This window comes from Dreissena polymorpha, chromosome 3 (genome assembly GCF_020536995.1).
Source record: "Dreissena polymorpha isolate Duluth1 chromosome 3, UMN_Dpol_1.0, whole genome shotgun sequence".
NCBI lineage: Eukaryota > Metazoa > Mollusca > Bivalvia > Myida > Dreissenidae > Dreissena > Dreissena polymorpha.
Genome location: NC_068357.1, coordinates 48,064,068 through 48,075,604, shown reverse-complemented (window position 1 = coordinate 48,075,604; position 11,537 = coordinate 48,064,068).

The window sequence follows — 11,537 nt, the reverse complement described above, 5'->3', positions numbered from 1 at the left end:
TTTTCGAAAGTCGAGCTGGCTCGGCATTCCAGCTCGACATTCAGTTCGGCATTCGCATATAGTGTTGTATGCTTATTTTCGAATGTCAAATTGGCTCGGCATTCCAGCTCGACATTCAGTTCGACATTCGGATATAGTGTTGTACAATAATTTTTGAATGTCGAGCTGGCTCGGCATTCCAGCTCGACATTCAGTTCTGCATTCGCAAATAGTGTTGCATGCTTATTTTCGAATGTCGAGCTGGATCGGCATTCCAGCTCGACATTCAGTTCGGCATTCGCATATAGTGTTGTATGCCTATTTTCGAATGTCGAGCTGGCTCGGCATTCCAGCTCGACATTCAGTTCGGCATTCGCAAATAGTGTTGTATGCTTATTTTCGAATGTCGAGCTGGCTCGGCATTCCAGCTCGACATTCAGTTCGGCATTCGCATATAGTGTTGTATGCTTATTTTCGAATGTCGAGCTGGCTCGGCATTCCAGCTCGACATTCAGTTCGACATTCGGATATAGTGTTGTACAATTTTTTTTTGAATGTCGAGCTGGCTCGGCATTCCAGCTCGACATTCAGTTCGACATTCGGATATAGTGTTGTACAATAATTTTTGAATGTGGAGCTGGCTTGGCATTCCAGCTCGACATTCAGTTCGGCATTCGCAAATAGTGTTGTATGCTTATTTTCGAATGTCGAGCTGGCTCGGCATTCCAGCTCGACATTCAGTTCGGCATTCTCATATAGTGTTGTATGCTTATTTTCGAATGTCGAGCTGGCTCGGCATTCCAGCTCGACATTCAGTTCGACATTCGTATATAGTGTTGTACAATTTTTTTTAAATGTCGAGCTGGCTCGGCATTCCGGCTCGACATTCAGTTCGACATTCGGATAAAGTGTTGTACAAATTTTTTTTAATTACGAGCTGGCTCGGCATTCCAGCTCGACATTCAGTTCGACATTCGGATATAGTGTTGTACAATAATTTTTGAATGACGAGCTGGCTCGGCATTCCAGCTCGACATTTAGTTCGGCATTCGAATATAGTGTTGTATGCTTATTTTCGAATGTCGAGCTGGCTCGGCATTCCAGCTCGACATTCAGTTCGGCATTCGCATACAGTGTTGTATGCTTATTTTCGAATGTCGAGCTGGCTCGGCATTCCAGCTCGACATTCTGTTCGACATTCGGATATAGTGTTGTACAATATTTTTTGAATGACGAGATGGCTCGGCATTCCAGCTCGACATTCAGTTCGGCATTCGCATATAGTGTTGTATGCTTATTTTTGAATGTCGAGCTGGCTCGGCATTCCAGCTCGACATTCAGTTCGACATTCGGATATAGTGTTTTACAATAATTTTTGAATGACGAGCTGGCTCGGCATTACAGCTCGACATTCAGCTCGACATTCGGAGATAGTGTTGTACAAATTTTTTTGAATGTCGAGCTGGCTCGGCATTCCAGCTCAACATTCAGTTCGGCATTCGCAAATAGTGTTGTATGCTTATTTTTGAATGACGAGCTGGCTCGGCATTCCAGCTCGACATTCAGTTCGACATTCGTAGAAAGTGTTGTACAATAATTTTTTAATGACGAGCTGGCTCGGCATTCCAACTCGACATTCAGCTCGACATTCGGATATAAAGTTGTACAATAATTTTTGAATGACGAGCTGGCTCGGCATTCCAGCTCGACATTCAGTTCGACATTCAGATATAGTGTTGTACAATAATTTTTTAATGACGAGCTGGCTCGGCATTCCAGCTCGACATTCAGTTCGACATTCGGATATAGTGTTGTACAAAAATTTTTGAATAACGAGCTGGCTCGGCATTACAGCTCGACATTCAGCTCGACATTCGGAGATAGTGTTGTACAATGTTTTTTGAATGTCGAGCTGGCTCGGCATTCCAGCTCTACATTTAGTTCGGCATTCGCATACAGTGTTGTATGCTTATTTTCGAATGTCGAGCTGGCTCGGCATTCCAGCTCGACATTCAGTTCGACATTCGGATATACTGTTGAACATTTTTTTTGAATGTCGAGCTGGCTCGGCATTCCAGCTCGACAGTCAGTTCGACATTCGAATATAGTGTTGTAAAATAATTGTTAAATGTCGAGCTGACCGGTCGACCAACCGAAGACCGATGGACGACCGACGGACGGGGGAGGGATAATCGATGGACGACCGACAGAAAGATAAGGGACGACCGAAAAACGATCGATCGGCGACCGATGGACGACCGATGGACGGGAGAGGGATAACCGATGGACGACCGACAGAAAGATAAGGGACGACCGATCGATGATCAACGGACGGACAAGGGTAGACAAAGAACGACCAATGGACGGCCAGCAATTGGACGAGGGACGACCCATGGACGGCTGATGGACGACCGATGGACGGCCGACAGTTGGGCGAGCGAAGACCGATGGAAGACCGATGGACGACCGATGGACGGCCGATGGACGACCGATGGACGGCCAATGGACGACCGATAAACGACCGAGAGAAAGATAAGGGACGACCGATGGACGGGAGAGGGATAGCCGATGGACGACCGACAGAAAGATAAGGGACGACCGATGGATGATCAACGGAGGGACAAGGGTAGACAAAGAACGACCGATGGACGGCCAGCAATTGGACGAGGGAAGACCCATGGACGGCTGATGGACGACCGATGGACGGCCGACAGTTGGGCGAGCGACGACCGATGGAAGACCGATGGACGACCGATGGACGGCCGATGGACGACCGATGGACGACCGATGGACGGCCGATGGACGACTGACAGAAAGATAAGGGACGACCGATGGCCGAACGATTGGCGACCGATGGACGACCGATGGATTGGAGAGGGATAACCGATGGACGACCGACAGAAAGATAAGGTACGACCGATGGACGACCAACGGACGGACAAGGGCCGACAATGGACGACCGATGAACGGTTAACAGTTGGACGAGGGACGACCGAATGACGACCGATGGACGATCGTTGGACGACCGATGGGCAACCGATGGGCGACCGATGGGCGACCGATGGACGATTGATGGACGGGAGAGGAATAACCGATGGACAACCGACAGAAAGATAAGGGACAAAAGATGGACGACTGACGGACGGACAAGGGCAGACAATGGACGACCGATGGACGGCCAACAGTTCGACCAGGGACGACCATCGAACGACCATCGGTCGGCCATAGGTCGGCCATCGGTCGTCCATCGGTCGTCCATCGGTCATCAATTTTTCGTCCATCGGTCGTCCATCAGTCGCCCATCGGTCGTCCATCGGCCGTCCATCGGTTGTCCATCGGTCGTCCCTCCTCCAACTGTTGGCTGTCAATCGGTCGTCCATTGTCTGCCCTTGTCCGTCTGTTGGTCGTCCATCGGTCGTCCCTTATCTTTCTGTCGGTCGTCCATCGGTTATCCCTCTCCGGTCCAACGGTCGTCCATCGGTCTTCCATCGGTCGCCAATCGGTTGTCCATCGGCTGTCCCTTATTTTCTGTCGGTCGTCCATCGGTTATCTTTTCTTGTCCGTCGGTCGTCCATCGGTCTTCGGTTGGTCGTCCATCGGGCAGCTCGCCATATAAAATTATTGTACAACACTATATTCGAATGTCGAACTGAATGTCGAGCTGGAATGCCGAGCCAGCTCGACATTAAAAAAAAATTGTACAACACTTTCTACGAATGTCGAACTGAATGTCGAGCTGGAATGCCGAGCCAGCTCGACATTCGAAAATAAGCATACAACACTGTATGCGAATGCCGAACTGAATGTCGAGCTGGAATGCCGAGCCAGCTCGACATTCGAAAATAAGCATACAATACTATATGCTAATGCCGAACTGAATGTCGAGCTGGAATGGTCCATCGGTTATCTTTTCTAGTCCGTCGGTCGTCCATCGGTCTTCGGTTGGTCGTCCATCGGTCAGCTCGCCATTTAAAAATTATTGTACAACACTATATACGAATGTCGAACTGAATGTCGAGCTGGAATGCCGAGCCAGCTCGACATTAAAAAAAATGTACAACAGTATATCCGAATGTCGAACTGAATGTCGAGCTGGAATGCCGAGCCAGCTCGACATTCAAAAAAAATTGTACAACACTTTCTCCGAATGTCGAACTGAATGTCGAGCTGGAATGCCGAGCCAGCTCGACATTCGAAAATAAGCATACAACACTGTATGCGAATGCCGAACTGAATGTCGAGCTGGAATGCCGAGCCAGCTCGACATTCGAAAATAAGCATACAATACTTTATGCGAATGCCGAACTGAATGTCGAGCTGGAATGCCGAGCCAGCTCGACATTCGAAAATAAGCATACAACACTATATGCGAATGCCGAACTGAATGTCGAGCTGGAATGCCGAGCCAGCTCGTCATTTAGAAATTATTGTACAACACTATATCCGAATGTCGACCTGAATGTCGAGCTGGAATGCCGAACCAGCTCGACATTCAAAAAGTATTGCTCAACACTTTCTCCGAATGTCGAATTGAATGACGAGCTGGAATGCCGAGCCAGCTCGACATTCGAAAATAAGCATAGAACACTATATGCGAATGCCGAACTGAATGTCGAGCTGGAATGCCGAGCCAGCTCGTCATTTAGAAATTATTGTACAACACTATATCCGAATGTCGACCTGAATGTCGAGCTGGAATGCCGAACCAGCTCGACATTCAAAAAGTATTGCTCAACACTTTCTCCGAATGTCGAATTGAATGACGAGCTGGAATGCCGAGCCAGCTCGACATTCGAAAATAAGCATAGAACACTATATGCGAATGCCGAACTGAATGTCGAGCTGGAATGCCGAGCCAGATCGACATTCGAAAATAAGCATACAACACTATATGCGAATGCCGAACTGAATGTCGAGCTGGAATGCCGAGCCAGCTCGACATTCGAAAATAAGCATACAACACTATTTGCGAATGCCGAACTGTATGTCGAGCTGGAATGCCGAGCCAGCTCCACATTCAAAAATTATTGTACAACACTATATCCGAATGTCGAACTGAATGTCGAGCTGGAATGCCGAGCCAGCTCGTCATTCAAAAATTATTGTTCAACTTTATATCCGAATGTCGAGCTGAATGTCGAGCTGGAATGCCGAGCCAGCTCGTCATTAAAAAATTATTGTACAACACTTTCTCCGAATGTCGAACTGAATGTCGAGCTTGAATGCCGAGCCAGCTCGTCATTCAAAAATAAGCATACAACACTATTTGCGAATGCCGAACTGAATGTCGAGCTGGAATGCCGAGCCAGCTCGACATTCAAAAAACATTGTACAACACTATCTTCGCATGTCGAACTAAATGTCGAGCTGGAATGCCGAGCCAGCTCGTCATTCAAAAATTATTGTACAACACTATATCCGAATGTCGAACTGAATGTCGAGCTGGAATGCCGAGCCAGCTCGTCATTCAAAAATTATTGTACAACACTATATCCGAATGTCGAACTGAATGTCGAGCTGGAATGCCGAGCCAGCTCGACATTCGAAAATAAGCATACAACACTATATGCGAATGCCGAACTGAATGTCGAGCTGGAATGCCGAGCCAGCTCGACATTCGAAAATAGCATACAACACTATATGCGAATGCCAAATTGAATGTCGAGCTGGAATGCCGAGCCAGCTCGTCATTCAAAAATTATTTTACAACACTATATCCGAATGTCGACCTGAATGTCGAGCTGGAATGCCGAGCCAGCTCGACATTCAAAAAGTATTGTTCAACACTTTCTCCGAATGTCGAAATGAATGTCGAGCTGGAATGCCGAGCCAGCTCGACATTCGAAAATAAGCATACAACACTATATGCGAATGCCGAACTGAATGTCGAGCTGGAATGCCGAGCCAGCTCGACATTCGAAAATAAGCATACAACACTATTTGCGAATGCCGAACTGAATGTCGAGCTGGAATGCCGAGCCAGCTCGACATTCAAAAATAAGCATACAACATAATATGCGAATGCCGAACTGAATGTCGAGCTGGAATGCCGAGCCAGCTCGACATTCGGTAATTTGAATGTTGAACTAATGTCGAACGTCGAACGGCGAGCCAACTTCACGCACCTGACATTTCTTTGTCTTTAAGAGCCAGTTGAAAATTATTAGGACAACAGTATACATTTATTAAAAAGCATGCGAAATTGTGTTGTCATGATCCGAAAACGTGTTATTAGGTCAGAGGCTTGGGTAGTTAAAAATTCAGGATGGGAAGATTATTGGAAAAGTAGGATCAATTTTTAACATGTTTGCATTCATTAGTTGAAATATTGTACATTTATTCAACGACAAACATCAAGAAAAGTATAAACACAATTTATTCTCTTGAATGGTTTGGCATTAAAATGTCAAGGCTAGGACGATTTGTAATAAAACACAGATTCCCCCGGTGGAAATGTTCATAGCCGATGTGTTTCGGAAGGCCCACTGCCTGTGACCGTGGTTCTTTTTTGCACTGTTTTAGTGAACACACTTCCCGAATGGCACAGGGATTGTCATTTTGAACTTTTATTTCCCGCCAACGCAAAGGCTATTTCCCACGTCGAAACTCCCACACCCCCTTGTTAATGCAATGTGAATATCCCATTTCTACCCAATTTATTGCATCACTTGGACTCGTCCACTATGTTAAAGCGCATGGTTTTCCTAGATCGGTCTTTCACGTGCTGGTCGATTATCCGAGTAAGTCACTAATTAATGAATTTTTAAAATTTCCACCCTCCCTCCCACTAAATTACTTATTGTAACACGATGCTTGTCCGATTTTGGTACATTTCAGTGTTGGTGCAGTCGGCGATCCCCCTCGGAAGCCTACATCGTCATGGATGGGAATTCACATCGTTTGGACCACAGTCAGTCGGTAAGGTCCAGAAACGGGATGCTGCGCAATAAGTGATCTAGTGTTGGAGACCAAAGAACTGTTTATCGGCACTGCATTAGTGCACTGTTCTAGTGAACACACTTTCTGCTTGGCACAGGGATTGTCATTTTGAACTTTTATTTCCCGCCGGGGGAATCTGTGTTTTATTACAAATCGTCCCAGCCTTGACATATTAATGCCATTTTTATTTATTTCAAATGTTTTAATAACCCGTATATTCGTTACCTAGCCTTAATCAATGTGTGTCTTATTTAATTGGATATATTAAAAGGGCCTTTTCACAGATTTTGGCATATTTTGAAGTTTGTAATTAAATGCTTTATATTGATATATGTAAACAATGGATCAAAGAAGCTCCAGTAAAAAATCAAGAATACAATTTTAAAAAAAAACAACAAAAAAAACAACAGAGAACCCTGAAGCCCTGGAGTAAAAACCAATTAGACCGCTCGGCCATCCTGCCAAGTATGTATGACAAACGTATTTTATACTTCATAAAAGCAATCTTCGTAGTTTCACAAAATTAAACGACAACAACAGAACTGTCCAAATTATTCAATCGTTTCGCGTTGCAACGCTGTATAGTTTTCAGGTTTTTAAATCGTCAAAAAATGCATATAATGGATATATTAGAGCATGGTAAATGTTCAGTTTTGATGTTTGCTCACAAACATCATAACTAAAACGAAAATTTGCGAATCTGAAACAACTTTTTTCAATTTTGTCAATTTGCATAAAAGGTGAAAAGCCCCCTTAAAAGTAGGTTCGCTTTGATTGTTTTGAAATCGTTGGTTTCAGTTGACCATAATGGCCAACAAAAGTACCATTTCCATTTGGAAATACATGTTTACCTGTCTAGGGAAAGAGTTGACGTATTATCGTTTGCATTAATCTGTAAGCATGCACAACGATATGGCAAACCTGTTAAATGCACTGTTTCCGGCCAATACATTCTGTCGAATATTCAACGTTTTATTATTCAGCAATATAGGCTAAATAATGCATTAGATGCCTTTTTGTTAAAGTGATATTTAAATAAGGATGTTTCAGCAACTTGCATGGAGATGCATACTAAAATTATAAGATTTATTACAAGCAAGTTTATAGTCGCTAATCCTTTTAAACCTTATTGGAAATAATGGTTACACGTTGTACTGGCAACGGCCGGCAATGTCCTTGGCGCTCCAAAAGAAAAACATATACGTTTTCGAAGTTCAGCCCCCAGAATGGTTCTTGAAACAGCCATATAGGGTATGTATTGACAAGCTGATGATGATACGACGCCAGATATTTCTTCAACAAAGCTGAAGTTGAAATCTGTTCCTGATTGCTAAAGCGCAGGTTGGACAGAGAAAAGAGAAGATGGTTTAGTGATTGAATAGAATAAAAAGGATAACCATCCGGAGAGAAAATGGGTCGACGGAAGCCCATACGTGGATAAAAACACACGGCTGACGTACAAACTGAACACAGCCGCCAAGGGCTTCTTCAATTTCTTGCGAATGGGCTCTCGGATATTCTTAGAGTCTTGACACGGATTGAGTACAGACTCAAACCAGAGAACTACAGGAAGCCTCTTACAGCTGGCAAAAACAACATTCGGAAACAACATTGCGGTACCTTTCATCAGTGATGTACAACTCTCTGATGTACGGCTTCCGGGTTGCACACAACTCAATCTAAAATCATCTGTTATAGTGCGATACTTGTAGAATTTGCTGAGGAATACATCACTTTTCCTTAAACGCCCGATAAGTGGAAGAAACACGCCAAACAGTTAGTCTACCGATGGGAGTTGTACAACTGTATGTGTGCTTTGGAAAGTTATTACATCGCCACACAGTGTCCTTGTCATGGTGACTGATTGCACTACACGTGCATGGGTTACTATTTAATAATCCTCATGGCAGTGTTCGACGTCGAATACAACGGTTCAGCCGGTGATGCCAAAGTGTTCATCCCCAGTGGACGGAAGGAATTTTCGACAATGGAGTGTAGTGTCTACCTGGTCATACATCTTTACCGAAGGGCGACAAACCAATATACCTTGTTAAATTGCTGCGTATGACGCGCAAGCATTAAATAGCAAGCTTATGAAACCTTTCGCTATAACGTGCCACAATCCGAGAGAGTCTTCAACTACTGACTGTCCATGGGGGCGCCGGTTTGTGAAAAACGAGTTCTGGATGTTTGCTCCTCGCTTTCGATGTCTTCATACTACAATGTCGCACAGTCTCCAGAAACAGTAACGTGTATTGTTGCATCTACTTACACACTCTTCTGAGACTACTCAATGGAAATATACATGTGAATGTATCTGACTAGAGGGACATCAATCACACCACATACCACGACAATAGCGAAACGACAGTCCCCTCGTAGAGGGGGCTTTATATTAAATTCATATAAGCTGCACCAAATTAGGTTAGCATTGTTTTTGATGAAATATAATCCATAATATTTTTGTATTTAATATTTGCGTTACAAATCAAAAATCGAATAACTGACACATATAGACGGAAGTAGGAAAATGGAGATGGAAGTATGTTCATACATTCGCGCATAATTTCTTGAAAAGAGCAGGAACAAGCATGCACATGCAAGTTTATGCAAGCATCTTTGCATAACAAGAAACGAACATTGATAGAAATATATACGGGTTATGTAAAGACTCGTCCCTTAATTGTTCGCCCATTAAAACACGCCCACTATTTCATAACAACTCGCTGATGGTATATTGACAACTCGTCCCGTATTTTATTAAGACTCCCAAGAAATTGAACGATTCACCCAAAGTATAATAAAATGTTCAGATTTAGTAAGATGACATTACATTTGCAAGTTAATTGTTAAGAAACGTTAAATTATTGTAAATTCTTATCTTGTTTTAGTACAAGTTTGATTGTGTCCTTCTAATGTATACATATTTAATACACTTGATGATTGTTTATAATTCGCTAATTCTTATTTATAGTTATTATCCTTCATTATAAAGAAGTGAAACTCCAGCTGCTGGAGTAGTATTGACTTATTATTATAAACAATTAGTAGGTCCTTTATTTAAGGCAAGTGACCGATTGCCCAAACAATACAAAACAGCACAATACAACACAATACAAAACAACATAAACACAAATAAGAATAAAGCTGGGGTTACCGCCTTGGAACGGTCAATGCAAAGCATTGGGGGGTTTAAACCGTTTTTGGAGCGCTTAACCTCACACTTGGCCCAGCAATATTCATAATACATTTAAGTGTAAATAAAATTTACATGTAAAATAAGTTCACTTGATTTATTAGTATTTCTATTTCACTATTCAAGAAGTAAATTATAATGTTTGATATGATATTAAAATATGCTATTCGAAACACAACATATTCCTTTTATCAACTGCAATCCATTGTAAAACGGATCTTAATATGAATACAGTTACTGTTCAAAACAAGGTTCTCCGTGTTAAATGCGTTTGATTTGTCTTATGCATATTATGGTTACAAATTAAAAAAATTAAACAAATAAAATAGGATGTGCTCTTTGAATAGGGGGTTCAATGCATGTGCGTAAAGTGTCGTCCCAGATAAACCTGTGCAGTCCGCATGGGCTAATCAGGGACGCCACTTTTTGCCTTAACTGGATATTTGCTAGAAGAGACTTTCCTCAAACGAAATATATCATTAAGGCGGAAAGTGTCGTCCCTGATTAGCCTCTGCGGACTGCACAGGTTTATCTGAGACGACACTTAACGCACATACATTTAATACCCTTTTCACAGAGAGCGGCTCAAATAAATGATTGCGTTCTTTTTTATTATTTGCATACTTTCATTCTTTTACTGAGAGGACGAGAAGTTATTATATTCATGTATACGTTTATTTAATGAAAGTGGTGTTGTAGTATTGTTAAGCAAGATATTTACTTTGTGAAGTTATATGACAGGAGCGGTGCATTTTTATGATGTGTTCGTAGTAATTTCGTGGTGATGATGGAATGTATTAAAATTAATTTTCCAAAACAATCGTTCTTAACGATATATTAAACTTGATATACTGGTTTACCTGTTGTTTTTTACTGCCGCTGAAAATATGTTATTCATTGCCTTCAATCATGTTAAAAAAAGTGTCATAATTTACTGGGTTATATAATTTTTACAGGTTCATTAAGTGAACAGCTGGAGGTGACATCTATTCATATATTTTATTGCGATGAATATTTAATGAAGGAACGAAGCTGATTTAATGTGGTAGACAAACAAACTACTGGCTGTACTTTGTTCATCGCCGCTTTTCAATTGGCGTTAAAGATAACGTTAACATATTTTTCCACTGAACAACCATGATACAATTACAATTTTCTTTGTAAACGTCCGCGAAAAAGTTGTTAATGAAAGCTGAAAATCTCAGGAAAATAACACCGCCTAAAGTTTAGTAACACATTTCTTAGAATAAAACAAAATAAACAGACGTGCACAATTGCATGTTTGTATCCATATATATTTGTGAATGCCGTTATAAAGTTTCGGGGAACTTTCGGGGAGATTTTGCCATGGACATGGACATGATATGAGATCATGTATTGGCGTTCCAATAAATGTTAACAAACGGATTAGAAAATGTTATGA